This window comes from Peromyscus leucopus, chromosome X, assembly GCF_004664715.2.
Source record: "Peromyscus leucopus breed LL Stock chromosome X, UCI_PerLeu_2.1, whole genome shotgun sequence".
In the NCBI taxonomy this organism is placed as follows: domain Eukaryota; kingdom Metazoa; phylum Chordata; class Mammalia; order Rodentia; family Cricetidae; genus Peromyscus; species Peromyscus leucopus.
This window is the reverse complement of record NC_051083.1, coordinates 66,489,540-66,506,269: the sequence shown is the minus strand read 5'-3', so window position 1 is coordinate 66,506,269 and position 16,730 is coordinate 66,489,540. Positions and strand designations below refer to the sequence as shown.

At 37.2% G+C, this 16,730-nt stretch overlaps 1 protein-coding gene across 8 annotated transcripts in view; it reads right to left on the bottom strand.

Moving 5' to 3' along the window:
- Nucleotides 1-7,407, bottom strand: part of Gpr174 (G protein-coupled receptor 174) — a 32,723-nt gene extending 25,316 nt beyond the window's left edge. For 6 of the 8 annotated variants that reach the window (XM_037199016.1, XM_037199017.1, XM_037199013.1 and 3 more), the window contains exons 1-2: nt 6,937-7,142; nt 3,445-3,503 (exon numbers count right to left, since the gene is read on the bottom strand). The gene's annotated coding sequence lies outside the window, so the exon portion shown is untranslated. Of the gene's footprint in view, nt 1-3,444; nt 3,504-6,936; nt 7,143-7,288 lie in introns of those variants that run through there. The other 2 variants (XM_037199019.1, XM_037199020.1) reach the window with 2 other exon arrangements.
- Between the last annotated feature and the right edge of the window lie 9,323 nt (nt 7,408-16,730).

Here is a 16,730-nt window from a genome sequence, read left to right as displayed (position 1 = left end):
GTTCTAATATCTCACAGAGCCTTATAGCTATAATATAGGACCCTTGCTCTTAAACCCCAGCATGTCATAGATTAGGTACAATCAAGCCAAGCTTTATGAAAGTTCTGATGTCCTTGATCTAATCTACTTTTCAAATCATACCAGCTTCATTGAAGGCAGTGATTTAAAAAAAAAATTAAAATTTAAAAAGCAGTGTATTGACCCTGTTTATGACAAAGGGTTCTGTAGATCCCACTTACATAGTCATATGTGTAGTTTATCTTCCCCATTCAAATATGCTTCAATGGGATAAGCGTTTGTTACATGCCTCCTTTTGTTTCTCATTTTACCCAGGAAAAATAAACACACCATAAAGTTTAATTGAAATAATGCTGCTAATAATCCCTATCTTATTCTTTAGTTCCCTTTATATACATGGTTAGCAACCCTTCCCAAGTTCACTTAGCATAAATCGACAGTTTTGGAATTGTTTATACATTTGGACTCTCTTTAATATAAATGTTTTTGATCACCAAGTGAAAAGGCCCAAACGAGATAGTAAATATGGGCAGTTTTCATATATGGAGACAACAGCCCTAACCTGCAAAAGAACTTGGTTTGAAATCAAGATGCTCACAATTTTCAAATGTCAATCATACTTTAGTAAGGTGTTTTTCTGAAAAGGCAACAGAACCAAGACAATTGCTATAATTTGAGCAAGTTGTTTCACTTCTTTAGCAAAAATTTCTTCATTTCTAAAATGAAGGAAAATAATTGGGTGTAAAAATGTAATATAGTTTTCCCAATCCTTTAGTACATTGTACTACACAATAAGGAAGGGTCATAATAGGTTTGATTAAGAATTCAAGATAAGCCAGGCGGCAGTGGCGCACGTCTTTAATCCCAGCACTCAAGAGGCAGAGCTAGGAGGATCTCTGTGAGTTCAAGGCCAGCCTGGTCTACAGAGAGAGATCCAGGACAGGTACCAAAACTACACAGAGAAACCCTGTCTTGAAAAACAAAATAAAATAATAATAATAATAATAATAATAATAATAATAAATAAACAAAAGAATTCAAGATAAAATTTGGGGCCAGTAATAGATAAGCTCCAATCGCCTGCAAAATCAAGATTCTGAGTAGCTGCTTAAGTGTTTAATAATTTAACTTAAAATTGTTATTAGGAACATATATTAGCACAGAGTTACATTTGTATGAAAATAATCAAAGCTTGACAGTGTGAACCTGGTGAAATGTTTGCCTTGCTTTGAAGCCAGTATCCAGAACCATTAGGAGTTGGGAACTCACAGATGCTTCCCAAACTTTGGCAAAGCTCTGAATATTTTTCCCTTTGTTAAAGGAAGCAGAGTGAGCACCAAGAGCTGAGGGAACAGACAGTGAGCAAAGACTTGAATCCTTCATAAACATCATAAAGTTAGTGCAGTTAGGATTGAGATTGATCAGATCAAACCTCATTTACTTTCTAGACATTTTTTTTCAAATGTAATTTTAACTCCACACCAAAAAAAAGCCTGTGTGAAATTAAAATTTTCTGTCAGGAACCAACTTTTAGATATGAAAATAAAATATACCCCTTAACTAATGCCCTGAAATTTTACAAAAAAAAAAAATAATGAATTATCATCACTTCTTAAAATCAGCATTTTCTATCCTTTGGCCAAACATGACAATTTAGCTAATGTTTGCAATTGTTACTATTAGACTTTAAATTGTCAAGGTAGCATCCTACAGTACTATGTACTAGGATGACTTGGCACTGAATTTGTATATGTGTGCAAATAGTTCCAAGTTCCTATTCATGTCTATAAATAAATACCACTAAATGAAAAGGGGAAAGAAAGATTGCATCTGTATTTAGCATTTCCAAGCCATTTTGCATAATGGTAGTGCCATAGCATTTGAGAGGAACCAGAATGCATAGCCATCATGCACATATCCAGGTATTTGCTTAGCCTGTGGTTTTACTATACCCATATGTGACTGGCCCACGTCCCAGTCAGAGAGGAACTTACAACCTAAGGTAATCAAATTTAATATCTCTTGCCTATTGGAGTATGTCACAGAACTTTCAAATTTAATGATTCCCCAAAGCCAGGCAGTTTTAAGTTTCATCAGTGATTTTTCTCTAGGTAAGACTAAAACAGACACAGAGATATTTTTCAATGTGTAATTTTTTTCAACTGAAATTTAGAACTACAGTGGGTATTAAGAAAGAATTCTACATCAACTATGATCATGTCAAATTGTATTCTGAAAAACAGTTTAGTTCCCTCTGCAGATTCTTAAGTGTCTTCTTAGAGATTACGCTGAAGGGTGTTTACACTGCTTCCCATGACCAAAAGGAACTTCTTACCAGGTGGTCAGAGACAAGCAGAGGAGCTCCAAACCCAAGATATGGGAAGCACTCAGAATACTATTGGTTCTAGTCCTACATTACTTATCTAGACTTGCCACTTCAAAACTAGACTATCGTATTCATACTGCTTCATCTAGATAGATTTTTCTTTTCAGTTTTGTGAATGTTTGGAGGTCATAGTGTTTGAGAGAAGAAGGCATTACTGTATCAGATGCCTTGATATGGGCTGTACCTACCGTTGATAACAAAACCAGCCATTTCTTCTCTTAGTAGCTCTTCCTCAAAGAAGCTGATACTAGACAATGTAGCTGAAGGTTTTTTTTTTTTTTTTTTTTTTTTTTTTGGTTTTTTCAAGACAGAGTTTCTCTGTGTAGCTTTGCACCTTTCCTGGAACTCACTTAGTAGCCCAGGCTGGACTCGAACTCACAGAGATCCGCCTGCCTCTGCCTCCCGAGTGCTGGGATTAAAGGCGTGTGCCACCACTGCCCGGCTTGAAGTTTTTATTATACAGACTCCTATGGCATGTTGAAAAATAAGCCTGTCTTCGATTTATCTTTATTTAGCTTGGAAGACTGAGAAATCTATGGTGCCCTTGGAATCAGAGTATGTCAGGGTTAAAAAGACACAGTGGGTGAGATGAAAAACTCCAACCAAAAGTAGACTCGAGAATGTAGACTTAAGGTGCTATCATCACAGACAAATGTGGGGGAAGCCAAATAAATGTATTTTACAAGATTAAATAAAGATCCTTGGTAGAAGAATTAAAGGGATCCAGATAGATACAGATTTAAATAAAGCAGAAGTTTGAAAACTTCCCTCTATGAGCATTTTCTTCTCTTAATCAAATTTAGTAGTAACAATATTTAATTGTAAAATCACATCTAAGTCTATTCTTCCCACACGGTTCATTTTTTCAAGAGCACTGTTTAGCCCAGCCCTTCAAAGAGCCTACACATTTAGGAAAATACTACCTTATAAGTCACCTAGTATCACCTAACAAAGAGCAAATCCACTAAGTAGTAAACCATTGTCATTGCTGTTGTCTTTCAATAAGAATTATTTTATAATGTAAAAAATAAATCACTTACTTATAAGAAATATCTCACAGTGAACCACCATCAGCTTTTAAAAACCATTTGGATCTGCTCTGTCAAATTAAACATAAAATAATTTTAGGTAAATATTTGTAGTTATAATTATATTACAGCCACTCATCTGTTGCTGAATTCTGAATTGTCTCCCATACATTTTATACACTAAACAAAAGCCTTTTGAAGAAGCAAATGCATTCATTGTCAGAAAATAGGAAATGAGGTGGGTGGGTAGGGAGATTGGGAGGAACAAGAGTTGGGGAGGGGAAAGAATATGATCTTATCATGTTCTTATTGTATAAAAATAATAATTTTTAAAAACTTATAAAGGCCCAAAAAAGAAATGAGTGAATGTTTTTTTTTCTCTTACTTGGTTGTAGACGCTGACATATTTTTTGTTCCCAGTAAGAAAAGTAACTGTGCTGTTCAAGATGCAAGCTGACCTTGAATTAGAAGACCACATTTCTGCTCTGAGAATAGAGAGTGCTTCTATGTAACCCAGACCTGACCAGGGCAATAAATCAACATAAACTTCCTTACTAAATAATGAGAGGGAGAGAAGTTCCTTATCTAGCCCCCAGTTTCCAGAGTCTGTACAGACTTGATTTTCGTTAGTAGCTTACACTCCTATTTCAGGGACACTTTATTTGCATTTTGGTTCTTGGCTAATGCAAAGGTAGCTGTGGTGGACATGGAAAATCTGCCAAAGAAGTACACTGCCCTCTTTCACTCGGCTTACAAGGACTATACAAACAAAAGTTACTTCAATTTTCGAATCCCAAACGGTGCCTGGGTTTATGATAAATGTGAATAACAATCAAATAACTAACTAGAATGTCATCTTTTGGACTCATTCCCCAGCAATTACTCTAATTATCCAGCCTTCTCACACTTTTGCCTTAGCCAGGCAGATATATTGAAATCTCCACTACCTTCCCAAATCTGGAATGTCTATATCTCATAACTTCCTGAATACTTTCTTTCCCTTCTGTATTGACCACACAATTTCCTGGACACTAGATATAACACATACACATCAGGTACATGGCCACATATGTATTCTTGTTTTATTAAAGCACTTAGTATCAATTTACATTTTATTACTATTCTACATATAGGCAAAGTAGGAATAGTTCTTTCCTATTTTACAAGGAAATAGTGGTAAAACCCAGAAAATCAAGTCTGTTACACCACTGGAGTCCTTGGGGGTAGCCTGGAGTGCATCATGATATTGAGAGGTTCTTGAGTGATTTCAAAATGACATCTTTTAACATTTCCAAATGAATAATGCATGAATCTTCATCCACGAGCCTTGTTAGGCAGCAGGAAGAAGTCAAATGAGCACTGGATGAGCTGCCGAGAGACCTAGAATTTTAGCCTTTTCTCTGTTCAAGTAAAGAAGCACTTAGCCTAGTCATTTCAGTCCTTTGAGCCTCAGTTTTTCCAATTGTAAAATATAAGCTTTTTACTTCTCAAAACCACAAAGAAGTACCTCTCATTCCCACAAATGGTCAGGGTAACATTCTGATGAAGTTTTTATTCTCTTCCTAGGAGACTGACTTTTGAGAGACCAGCCTTAAAAGGAAATTCATTTTAATAGGCAAGGGAAATGGAACTGTCTGTACTCCATTTCTAAGGACTGCATAGCAATCATAGAAAGGAGTTAAATTCTATTTCTGCTTCTAGTAATCTGATTGATATGAGAAGAGACAGTACTATACCAGAAGGGAAAAAAAAGACATATTCTTTTTTCCCATGCACTTCAGCTACCTAGCAGAAAGGGCACTAAAATCATTCCTGAAAGTCTTCTAGTAAAATTCAGTGAGCATTTTGGAGCAGGTAATATCCCATTTTATGTTTCCTAGAGTTTTTTTTTCTGCCCTTACAATACCCAGCACCATATTACAGAGTTCCCACCAGAGTGGATATATTAGATGATTCACCACAGTAAGATTACTGCAAACATATAGGCAAAAAAGGCAAGGACATGTATCCCAAGAACAAAACAAACTTTCTGCAATCAACACAGACTTCTTGAAGGATGGCTTTTATATAATGTAAATATTTGGCAATGTGACTAGCATATTGTCTGCTTATACTAAAGAACTTCAATTCATCCGTTTAGATTAATGTGTTTTTTTGCATATCTCAATTTCACAGCAGCTAGAGGAAAGAACTACTCCTTGATGAATGACCCAAGCTCTCTGAAATAGCCATTTCTGCTTGTCCAATAAAATTATAACTTTCCTCCCATGGAAAATTACCCCAGTATAAAAGCAAATCCAAGGCCGGGCGGTGGTGGCACACGCCTTTAATCCCAGCACTCGGGAGGCAGAGCCAGGCGGATCTCTGTGAGTTCGAGGCCAGCCTGGCTACCTACCAAGTGAGTTCCAGGAAAGGCGCAAAGCTACACAGAGAAACCCTGTCTGGGGGGGGGGGGAAGCAAATCCAAAGACATAGCTCTTGACAGCAAAGCAAGACGACACTTATTTGAGATCTAATCCTTGGTCATGTTCTAAATCCCTCTTCATCCCTGCCCTACCACACATAGAAGTCCACCTTTTTCTTACTTTTAATCTCTAAACACAGCTCCTAGCAGTTACATGCCAATGATAGCTTCATAGTTGCTTAAAGTTAGAAGGCATCTTTCTTAATATTTCCAAACAAGCAAAAACCCACAAAAGATAAAACAACCCAACTTAGATTTTGTAGAAAACAAGTTAAGTCAATTATAGTGATCAGAAATGTAAATGAAACCCCAAATCATACTCTCCATTTTTTTTATTGTACTGATTACTTGCTCTAATAACACATAGCTTATCTAAGAGAATCAGACAAGCTGTGCCTGTTTGTTTTATTTTTCCCCTCTCGAATTATAAGCATGCTTTCTCTTCCAGGTTGCTTTTTGATAGTAGAATCGCTCTACAGTTACTATTAACTACAATTCACTTTTACAATAAAAATATGTAACACATAGAGAGGAAAATGAATTCATACTGGTTAAAGTCTTGAGATACTATAGTACTCATTTTCTAAAGAATTTTGAAAGGGGCAATGAGTCAACTATTTTAATCATTCAACAGTTTAAAAAACATCATCATCAAAATATTATACCAAAGTGTAGATAAAAATCACCCAGTAACCTTTCTTAATGCATGCTAGGCTAAATTACAAATATTCACTATCCTATTTTGTCTGATATCACTTGAGCTAAAAACATTGTTATAAAAAGAAACATTTCATTTCAAACTTACATTTTTCCAAGTTCAAGGTAAAATTCCTCCTCCTACCTGAAGCAGACAACCATATGATTATTTTTGCTTGTGCAAACTCCAGGGAAATAACCTTTGTGGATGGTTCAAGTTTATTATATTTGTAATTAAGACCTGACAAATTAGCTAGAACCTGATGCCAATAGTCCAATTCTAGATACCAAGGGTGAAAGGCACATATGAGAGCTAATTATGAATTAACAAATTTTGAACCTACCGTTTCAGGTTTTTTCTCTTTTCTTCAGAAGTCTCCAAAGAATTCATGTGACAGCCACTTCAACAAGGATGCTACTGATCTGTGTGTCGATACAGCTCCTTTTTCTGAAAACAACCAATCCAGTCCTCATTCACTCCCCCCCAAAAGTAATGAAGGAGAGAGAGGGAAAGGGACACAGACACAGAGAGAGAGAGAGAGAGAGAGAGAGAGAGAGAGAGAGAGAGAGAGAGAGAGAGAAGGAGGAGGAGGAGGAGGAGGAGGAGGAGGAGGAGGAGGAGGAGGAGGAGGAGGACCAAAAGAAAACAATGAAGGCGAAAGGAAAAGGGCAGGTAAAATTTTCAGGATTACCAACCCACTACCATGTTGGAAAATATGGTAGTGAGTTGTCAGAGTGAAATATGAAAGCTGTTCTCATCACACTGAACACTTCCGTTTTCCAGTGGGTGAGCAGAGCCCCCCCTTTTCTCTCTCTCTCTCTCTCTCTCTCTCTCTCTCTCTCTCTCTCTCTCTCTCTCTCTCTCACACACACACACACACACACACACACACACACATCTCATCTCCCTTTCTCTCATTCTCTCATTAATGATGCAAGGCTACACAACAGGCTGTACATAGCACTTGCAAAGCTTCACATTTAGCAGAAGAAATGATCCTTTCTATTTATAGGGCCATAATGCATTGTCTTCCAGTTTTGTGGTTGCACTGAGCTTTGAGTCTGTGATAACACAGAGACTGTTTATTGTGTCATTTGCAGAAGCTGAGTGCCCTCAGGCCCCTTCCGTAGATACTAGACCACTGCAGTCTTCGGTATGATCCTTTTTTTACAGCTCTGCATTTGTGTTTCAGTACCTGATGGACATTTCTCTAAATATACAGTAGGTTCCTATAGTAAAGGTCAGTGAGAGAATAATCCCCGCTTAGGGCGTTCCTGAATACACAAACCTGTGGCATACTGACACTGAAATGAATACTTCACTCCTTATAGGTATTTAGAACTATAATCTCCCTTACACTTCTTATTCAGCCACTCTGTTTTCCTCTCTGTCCCTGTGATCAGAAAGTGTAGGTAGGCCTCCATTTCCTCCTAGTGGTTAGAGAACTTTTGGTCAAATGGGGCTGGTTTTCTGTAAAATATGCCCATATTCCTGGGCTCTTGAGGATGATGATCCAAGAAATCACTGAACCCATGTATAGCTGTGCCCAGTGTGACACTAGATGAAGCACCAAACATTTTCTCCACCAGACACAGGGAGATGAAAAAGTGGAAATCCATATACCTTGAATAGTAATTCCAGATCAGAACCTAGGAAGTTTTTCCATAAGCCATGGAAAAATGAATGTGGGTGAAAGTCCAGCCTCAGACTAGGACAGAACCTGGATGGCGTACTATGAACCTGGATGGCATACTATAGGGATGCTTGAAGACCCTCTGCCTCAAAGGACTCTTTTACTGTGCTTCAGAGATTAGTCTTCTATAAATAAACATTTCTGAAGTTTTGATTTTAAAATTCTAATGCTCAAATAATTAATCTCACTAAAAAAGTTTGGTGGGGAATATTGATCAAAACTAGAAAGAAATTTGTAGTAGGAATGGAATATAAGGTAAACCTAGAGATGGACCAATGAAAAAAGTGATCTGTCCAAGACAGACAATGCCAAAGGTCTCAAGTGCTAAAAAAAAAAAAAAAAAAATAGAGGGGTAATTAAAGTTATCCAAATATGTACTTAACAAAATATGGGTACAGCAGACTGAAATATATTAGCCCTGCTTTGCCTTTTTTATTTTGTACTCTGGGGCCTGGGGTAACATAAGGATAAAGTTTTTCTTGTTTATTTAACGTAGGTTTTCCACAGTCATTTAGTGTGGTGATCTTAACCCTCATATAAGCTGACTTCTATTCCAGATCCATGGAATACCTGCTATGTGTAAAACAGTAGATCAAAAGAGCTGGGGAGGAAAAAATGCTGAACAAAGGATGGAGGTAGATGATGTAAAGGAAAGGGTACCAGCTCCTGTAGCTTTCTGCAATCTAAGACATAAGATTATTTTGCAATTTTCTCCAATATAAAACAACATAAATGTGATAAGTACCTAAGATTGTCAAAACTAGTTCTGTAAAATATCAGAGGAATTCAGGCATCCATAAAGGCTACTGTAAGGGGTGGGATTTACGTATGGAAGCTGGGCAAGTCTAGGAGTAGGGTATAGGTGGGGCTTTTAAGAATGGCAGGGTGTTGTGGTGCATGCCTCTAATCTCAGCTCTTGGCAGGCTAGGGCAGAGGATCACCACAAGTCTGGGGCAAAACTGGGCCTGTACTATGGATAAAGCTGCTTCTCAAAAAAAGGGCAAAGTTTTGAAAAAATTCCTAATTCTCACTGCTTTGGAGTAGAGTCTCTCAATATCATTTCCACTCCAGGAATATCTGTTATTACATAGAGCTTGGCGTCTGAGTTTTCAGTCTGCTGCTTAGAACACATACAAGCTAGTCTTTATGTAGTTGGAAATAAAAAAGCCACTGGTGAAATTTCCTGGCTTAGATTATACTTATCTTTTCTATTTAACTCAAGGAATTTTAGTCTGATCAGAAGCAATAGAACGCCCCTACAGGAATGTCTTTAATTTTATTCCAAATTGGTCAAATAATAGCATATGAAGGCCAAAAGATGATTTTGTCTAAGGTTTCATTTTAAAGATGAAGAAAGTAAAAGAGAAAGAACACAGTTCAAGTCTCTGGGTAAACTACTGATAAAATTGAGACCAGAACTTAAGTTTCTCAAATACTACAATGTCCTCACAAAAGTAAAGGCTATCTGGTCAAAGCTTCATATCATCTACCAAATTGGTAATTTACCTATATTTGCATTGTCTGTGGCCAGTCTTTTATCTTACTTAGTTACAGAGAAAAAGTCAAACATCCTATGTACTCAAATATTGGTCTATATGTCTCTGTCGTTACATATAAAAGGCATATTGATTCACTTAGTTCTACTTTTAAAAAAAAGAGTCCAGCCCATGCAGATGAAGAAAACACACACAGTCCACTCTTTCATTCTTTGTCTATAGTGTAATTCTGAAATAGAAAATATGTGAGGTGGAAATAAAAGAAAATTTGAGCTTTTATTATCAGTTGGAAGATGCAATATTCTTTTTAATGAATGTTTTATTATCTCCTAATGTCTGCCTCATGATTCTAAAATTACTGTTTCAGCTTAGCTTCTTTGTCATTATATTCATAAAATATTATATGACATAGTACAGAGTATGATTCGCATAGTTTTCTAAACATCTTTATACTACCAGGCCTATAATTTAAATACCAGGAATTCTCCCACTCCACAAATTTTCAGTATTTTAATTTGTTAAAATTGTGATTTAATTATAACTAACATCTGTTTAGCACTTTGAAATCTGCAAAGGATGTTATGCTTTCTTATACTAGAGAAAACAACTAATATGTCCTCATCATCAATTAAACATCAGAGTGCTGTAATTAACTCACTAAACACATTTAAATATCTAAATTATTTTGTGTGACGGGGGTTACATCAGTTAAGTAAATAGTTATACTCATTCCTTGTTTAAGTAAAACACTTTTTTCATTTGGACAAGATGTTAGGATTCTGCCACTCCTCCAGCTATATGACCGCACGTGCACAGTTTAGTAGCTAAGTAAGGGGTCTTACATTATCAATGTGCTGTGTGCTTACACAATCTGCGCATGCATGGCGTAGCTCCGTAAGCTCACATGCGCATGTGCAGGGAAATCCTTATAAAGTTGGTCACAGACTCCTCCTTTCTCTTCTGCTCTCTGCTCGACCCAACTCCCTGCATTTGTCTTTCACTGGTCTGGTCACTCTTTTCTGTCCCTCCACCTCCTCCTAATAAAGCTCTGATACTGGGTTTTGTTGTGCCTTGTGACCTTTCTTGCACAGTAACAAGCACCGCATTTAAAACCAACATAAGAGGCCTTATTTATTTAATGGCCTAAGTGACAGGCACCATAATGCGTTATAATAATCTCATTTTATACATAAAAATAGCCTATGTCTTACATAGTATTTTGTTTCTACATTATAGTTTTCAAAGGTGTTCAGGAATGGTAAGTAATTTTCCCCAAACTGCTACTCTGAAAACACTGAACACTAATTTGGAGTTTTGATCTTAAGGAGATTTAAAGCCAGAGACTATCATTACAAATATTGTAGCTATAGAGTGATCTATTAGGAAAGTATAACTGATAGTTGATTCTATTAGTTGTTATAAAGAAGCAGACAATAAAAACTTACAAATTCTGATTCAGGAGATTCACAGACTTGAGAAAGAAATCTCCAGCGCCTGGAGTTTATAAAGTTATGATGGCATTGGTTGATTATGGGTAGGTTTCCACATTCATGGAACTCCTACATAGCCCTAAAGGCATTGCAAAGTAACTCATATCAGTTTCAAGAAATTACCGAGCAAACCACCTCTTTAATTCCTTCCTTGAAATATATTTCAATTTTGATGGATGTATGTTTTAGTTTTTCTTGGCAGCATGTCTCTGAAATGATTATTAAAGATGGTAGGAAAACAAATCTCAACTCATAGCATTTTTCTAAATCCAGAAAGTGAAGTGGAATATGTAGAGAGTTGTTTCTGTCCCAGACAAACGGGCCAGTGGCCAAATCCAAAATTGCCACATCCAGCAGGACTCCAGAGACAGAGCTGGCTGGGTCAGTGGGAGAATGAAGAAAAGATACACAGAAACGCTAGGACAGGGTGGTCTGGGCTCTCAGATGGAAAAGCTGCAGCACCCTATAAACTCAGTGTGGTTATTATATACAATTGAGCAGGGAGGTAGGGTCATTGAGACAGTTGAACAGAAAGGGAGGGCTTATGGTATACCACTGAACAAGGAGGGGAATTTGGCTAATCTACATAAAAACAGTCTCTGTAGGGGAGTAGTCTTCAGGCCATCAACAGCTAAGGGCAGAAAACTACAGTGCACATTTTCTGCATACACTGTCAACATTCTCACTTGGACCAGGCTTTGCCATTTCCTTGAGACTAACCTGGAGAAGGCTCTGCCATTTTCCATGTGTCTAAGTCATTAGAGTCCCTGATACAGCTCTGCCCATGTCAAACAATATACCTTCACTCAGCACTTTACTCAATCCCCCCACAAAATGCTAGCTTGTTCCAGTCTATTCCCATTGAGAAAACCAGTGAAATCATGTTTAATTGGTTAATTTAATTTTCATTCTTAATTCATAAAATAAAGGGGAAGACAAATGGCCTGAAACAGTGTCTAAAACAAGAAATAATGACGTCATCATGTGTTATGGAATGCTTGGGGCCTAAAAGAGCCTAATTAATTGTTGTAAAAATGTCTAGAAGTGCTTACACTAAAACAGCCACCATTTTCATGCAAATGAGCATTAGATTTCCCAATCATAAATAGTTCTCAAGGGAATGTTTAAAAGGGGGTGTTTGGATCTTATCCTCAAGCCAAAATCAACACAAGTTATCGAGAGTTTTCACTATTAGACTTTAGTTGATAGACAATTCAGCTAAAAGCCCACAGAAATCACTTTGGACAGCCCGTATTCATGTCACTATCTATAGACAGAAGGTCACTTACTTCACATAACATGATACTCAATGCAAATGTCAGGCACCTCCCCCAGGCTGAGTCAACTCACATACCTGCTACCAGTATGAAAAAAAAAAAAAATCATTTCAAGTGTGTTTTTTTCCCTTTGACTTTTCTCTGACTGTGTCCTTTTGTACAAGAAATTCTGAAGGGAAAATGTGTAACTTCAGATTCCTGCCTCAGTGTGTTTGTCAGGTAAATCTACACTGAAAGTTTCACGACAAAGAACAAGAAACAAAGGCTGGAGAAGAATGGGAAGGAATGTAGGGAAGTATTTGCCACGAAATTTTGCCCTGGGCCAAATGTGCTAGAGTCCTGGAAGCCAAGAATTTGTAGGTATGTTCCTTGCTCTGAACTTTCCCTAATGGGCTGTGAATGGACGAATCCATGAAAACAATGAGAAATTTTTCTTATATACTCATATATGTATTGTTTTCTTGGAAAAAGTTTTATAATTTCCATCGGATTCCCAAAAGGATTCAGAACAAAAAAAAATGTAAAACAACTACTGACTTCATAAGCACTACCACCTTGGGCAGTGTGCTAACAGGAAGTGAGATCTGACAGGAAGGGCCCAGCAGTGAAGGTTTTCAGATAGTAGTCCACTAAATGATTACAAATGGCACATCTGCGTGACTTCCTCATTTTACAGGTGATGAAAGTGCCAGGCAGTTGCAACCCTTGTCCAGTAGAGCGTAGTTAATCAGAGTGAGCTCAGAGGAGATTCTTTTGCGAGGTGATCTCTCTTCTCCCTTATTTTCCTTGGTGTCTCCTTTACTGTCAAGGGTAAAGTGCATGTTCAGGGTGTTACTAATATTTTCAAATCTAGGTTGATGCAGGGGACACGAGGTGATGAAAGTGGAGAGAAAACATTGATCACCAGGGCAGTAGCCATGATATTTGATTCCTTTTTAAACAATGGTTCTTTCTCTTAAAGAAACTCTTAAAACTATACAAAATTTGTGTGCATTGTGAACATGTGTGGGATTCTGTATGGCTTTTTTTTTTTTTACTAGTAAAAGGCTTTATGTCTCTCATAAACTTTCTCAAAGTTCATGAACTCCCAAATATTGGAAACCACTGACCTCATTTTTCAGTTAAAAGAAAACAAAGGCTCAAAGATGTTCTTATAGCCAGAAAGCAGAGAAGTCAGGAGTGGCTAGAACTCAGCCTCTCCCTTTTCATTCAGTGTTACTTGCATTGCGGCAAGCAGTCTCTTTCTCAACCACTCTATTAGTCCAAATAAGTACATTTGGGCACTTTCCCTATTCTGTGCTTATGGAAATGATCGGATCAAATGTACTTAAAACCAGGACACTGTAGACTAAATACAGGAAAGGATTTGTAAATGAATGTGAGTTCTCTAAACTGTCAATCATTCAGATGATGTGTTTTTAAAAAGGCTTTAGCCACTGTAGCTGAGGCAATAGGTTTCAGCTGCAAAAGAGGTCTTCAGAAACACTCTAAAACTGACAGTACTTAATTTAAGCAGAGGATTGATTTATTTTACTAATCACCAAAACTCTGGAACCAGGCCTTAGATACCACAGTCAAGGACTATTCAACCAAAATCAAAACCCAGACATGTTGTAAGAGTACTCCAATAGAAACTCTAGTATGGTTCTAGCCTACCACGCAATACTTAATAACATTGGAAATCCAGTGCTACACTTTTCCTGGATCCTCCAAGGGAATCAGATGCCTTGGTCACGATCATTTCTTGAAGATTCAACTTTTCTACATGGCTTCTATTCTGTACTGTGGTAATATTGTGTTCCCCAATATACTGTGCACCCTAATAAACTTATCTAGGGTAAGAGAACAGAAAAGCTACTAGATAAACATAAAGGCCAGAAAATAGCGGCACATAAACCTTTAATTCTAGCATTGCAAAGGCAGAGATAGTTCAAAGGCACACTGGAAACAGCAGGCATGGTGACACACACTTTTAATCCCAGGAAGTGATGGCAGGAAGCAGAAAGGTATATAAGGTGTAAGAACCAGGAACTAGAGCCTGGTTAAGCTTTTACACTTCTAGCAGCAGTTCAGCTGAGATCCATTCAAATGAGGACACAGAGGCTTCCAGTTTAAGGAAACAAGATCAGCTGAGGAATTGGTGAGGTGAGGTTAGCTATGGCTGGTTCTGTTTCTCTGATCTTTCAGCATTCACCCCAATACCTGGCTCCAGGTTTGTTTTTATTAATAGAACCTTTTAAGATTTGTGCTACATTGTACTGTTTTCTTGCACTTCTTTCAAGTATTATGAGATTTATCTGCTTGACTTTATCTGGGTTAAATGCCTGTATATTTGCTGAAAAATAATAAATGAATAAAACATATGTGTATCTCTGTGAATATGATTTAGATTTTAGTTTTCCAGATTTAATGGTGCAGGATGCCTACATACAAAAGGGTTCAAGTCAATTTTGTAGAATCCAAATTAGGATAGTTTCTAGTAGCTAATATTTATCAATGTATTTATTTTGAAGCATCCAAATGAGACAGAATTTGATGGGAGAATAAAAGAATTATTCAAGGAACAATGTAAATTCAAACTTCACTTATTAGGATCCCTTAGGATACACCAAACTGCCTAATATCTCAGTGAATTAACATGATACACAACTATTTGGAGTTTCAGCTTAGGCCAAATAGAGTTAAGAAATTAAATATTCAAAAAGTAAAATAGCCTAAACCCATGCTTGCAGTTTTCAAAATGGAATGCCTGTTATTTTAGGAATTGTTTCTGCTCCCTTAAGTCCTTGTTTAAACAGAGAGAGAGAGAGAGAGAGAGAGAGAGAGAGAGAGAGAGAGAGAGAGAGAGAGAAAGGAAGGAAGAAAGGAAGGAGGAAGGAAGGGAAGGAAGGATGGAGGGAGGGAGGGAAGGAAGGAAGGAAGGAAGGAAGGAAGGAAGGAAGGAAGGAAGGAAGGAAGGAAGGAAGGAAGGAAACTGACTGCATCAGGAGTTTGGCAAAGCTAAGAGTGTGACCCTGCCAGCTCAAAAACGCCTGTTCCTTGTTCAAGATCCAGTGAAATAAAATAGAATAAAAAGAAATTAATGGGGTAAAGTTATTGGAAAAAATAATAAAACAAAGAGATAATCTGCTGCTAAGTAGAAAGGGAAGACAAAGAAGCTGAGGGTGGTGGGTTGGGGAGGAGGACTGATGAATGGTAGAGATTGTTCAAAGACACATGTTAACAAAAGTAAAAAACACGGATTTGTAGGCAATAGTCTCTATGTTTGGAAACTCTGAAAGGGCTGAGAACAAGAGGGGTAGCTATAGGTTACCATGTGTTAATTCTTCTGCCTCACCTCATGCCTCTCATATAAAGGGGCAGATAACAGTAGATTGAGGGTGTTTTTTTTCCTTTGAAACATATGAAGTTGAAGTAATTTATACGTATTATTTTCCTATACCACACATATTGGGAGAAAAATCAAAAGTAATCAGTATCCTCCTCTGCTTACAAAACTAGCCTTTATGGGTTACAATATTGCCTTCTAGTCCAAGAGCTTGCTGAGGTTTCTTTGGGTTTGGGCCCAGTAAATTATTTGGAAATAATCTACCAGAAGAGAATATCTATACCCAACTTGGTTATGTGTGTAGTGTTTTTAAATTAAGCTATAGTATTCATACATAATACTTCCTATCTTTATGTTTGAAATCTGGAAAGTCTCACATGGTTTAATCTTATTTTCCAAGTTGTTCTGCTTTGAGATTGTTTTCAGTAATGAAAGATATCTTTGATGCTGTACTACTTTCTAACTGCAGAAGAATAAATCTACACAAAAGCATTCATCAGCAACTAGTTCTTGTTTTTCTTGGTGTCACCAATTAAACAATAGTCATTTTCTATAGCTTACCATGGTTTCCAATTAAACTGTTAACAACTAAAATCATCATTTCTTTCTGGTTAACCAAGTAAAATGCAACTTCCATTGTTTTTACCAAAACAATTACTTTCTTCTTATGTAGGTAGTAGCTGAGTCTCTGCTTGCCATTCTGAAAGGCTATGTGTGTTCATAAGAAATTAACCATATGTAGCATGAATCTTTAAAAGTCTTATTAATAAACAAACCCAGAGCCAGGTGTTGGAGTGAAGGCTGGAAGACTAGAGAAGCCGAACAAGCCACAGCCACCTCACCTTGCCAATTC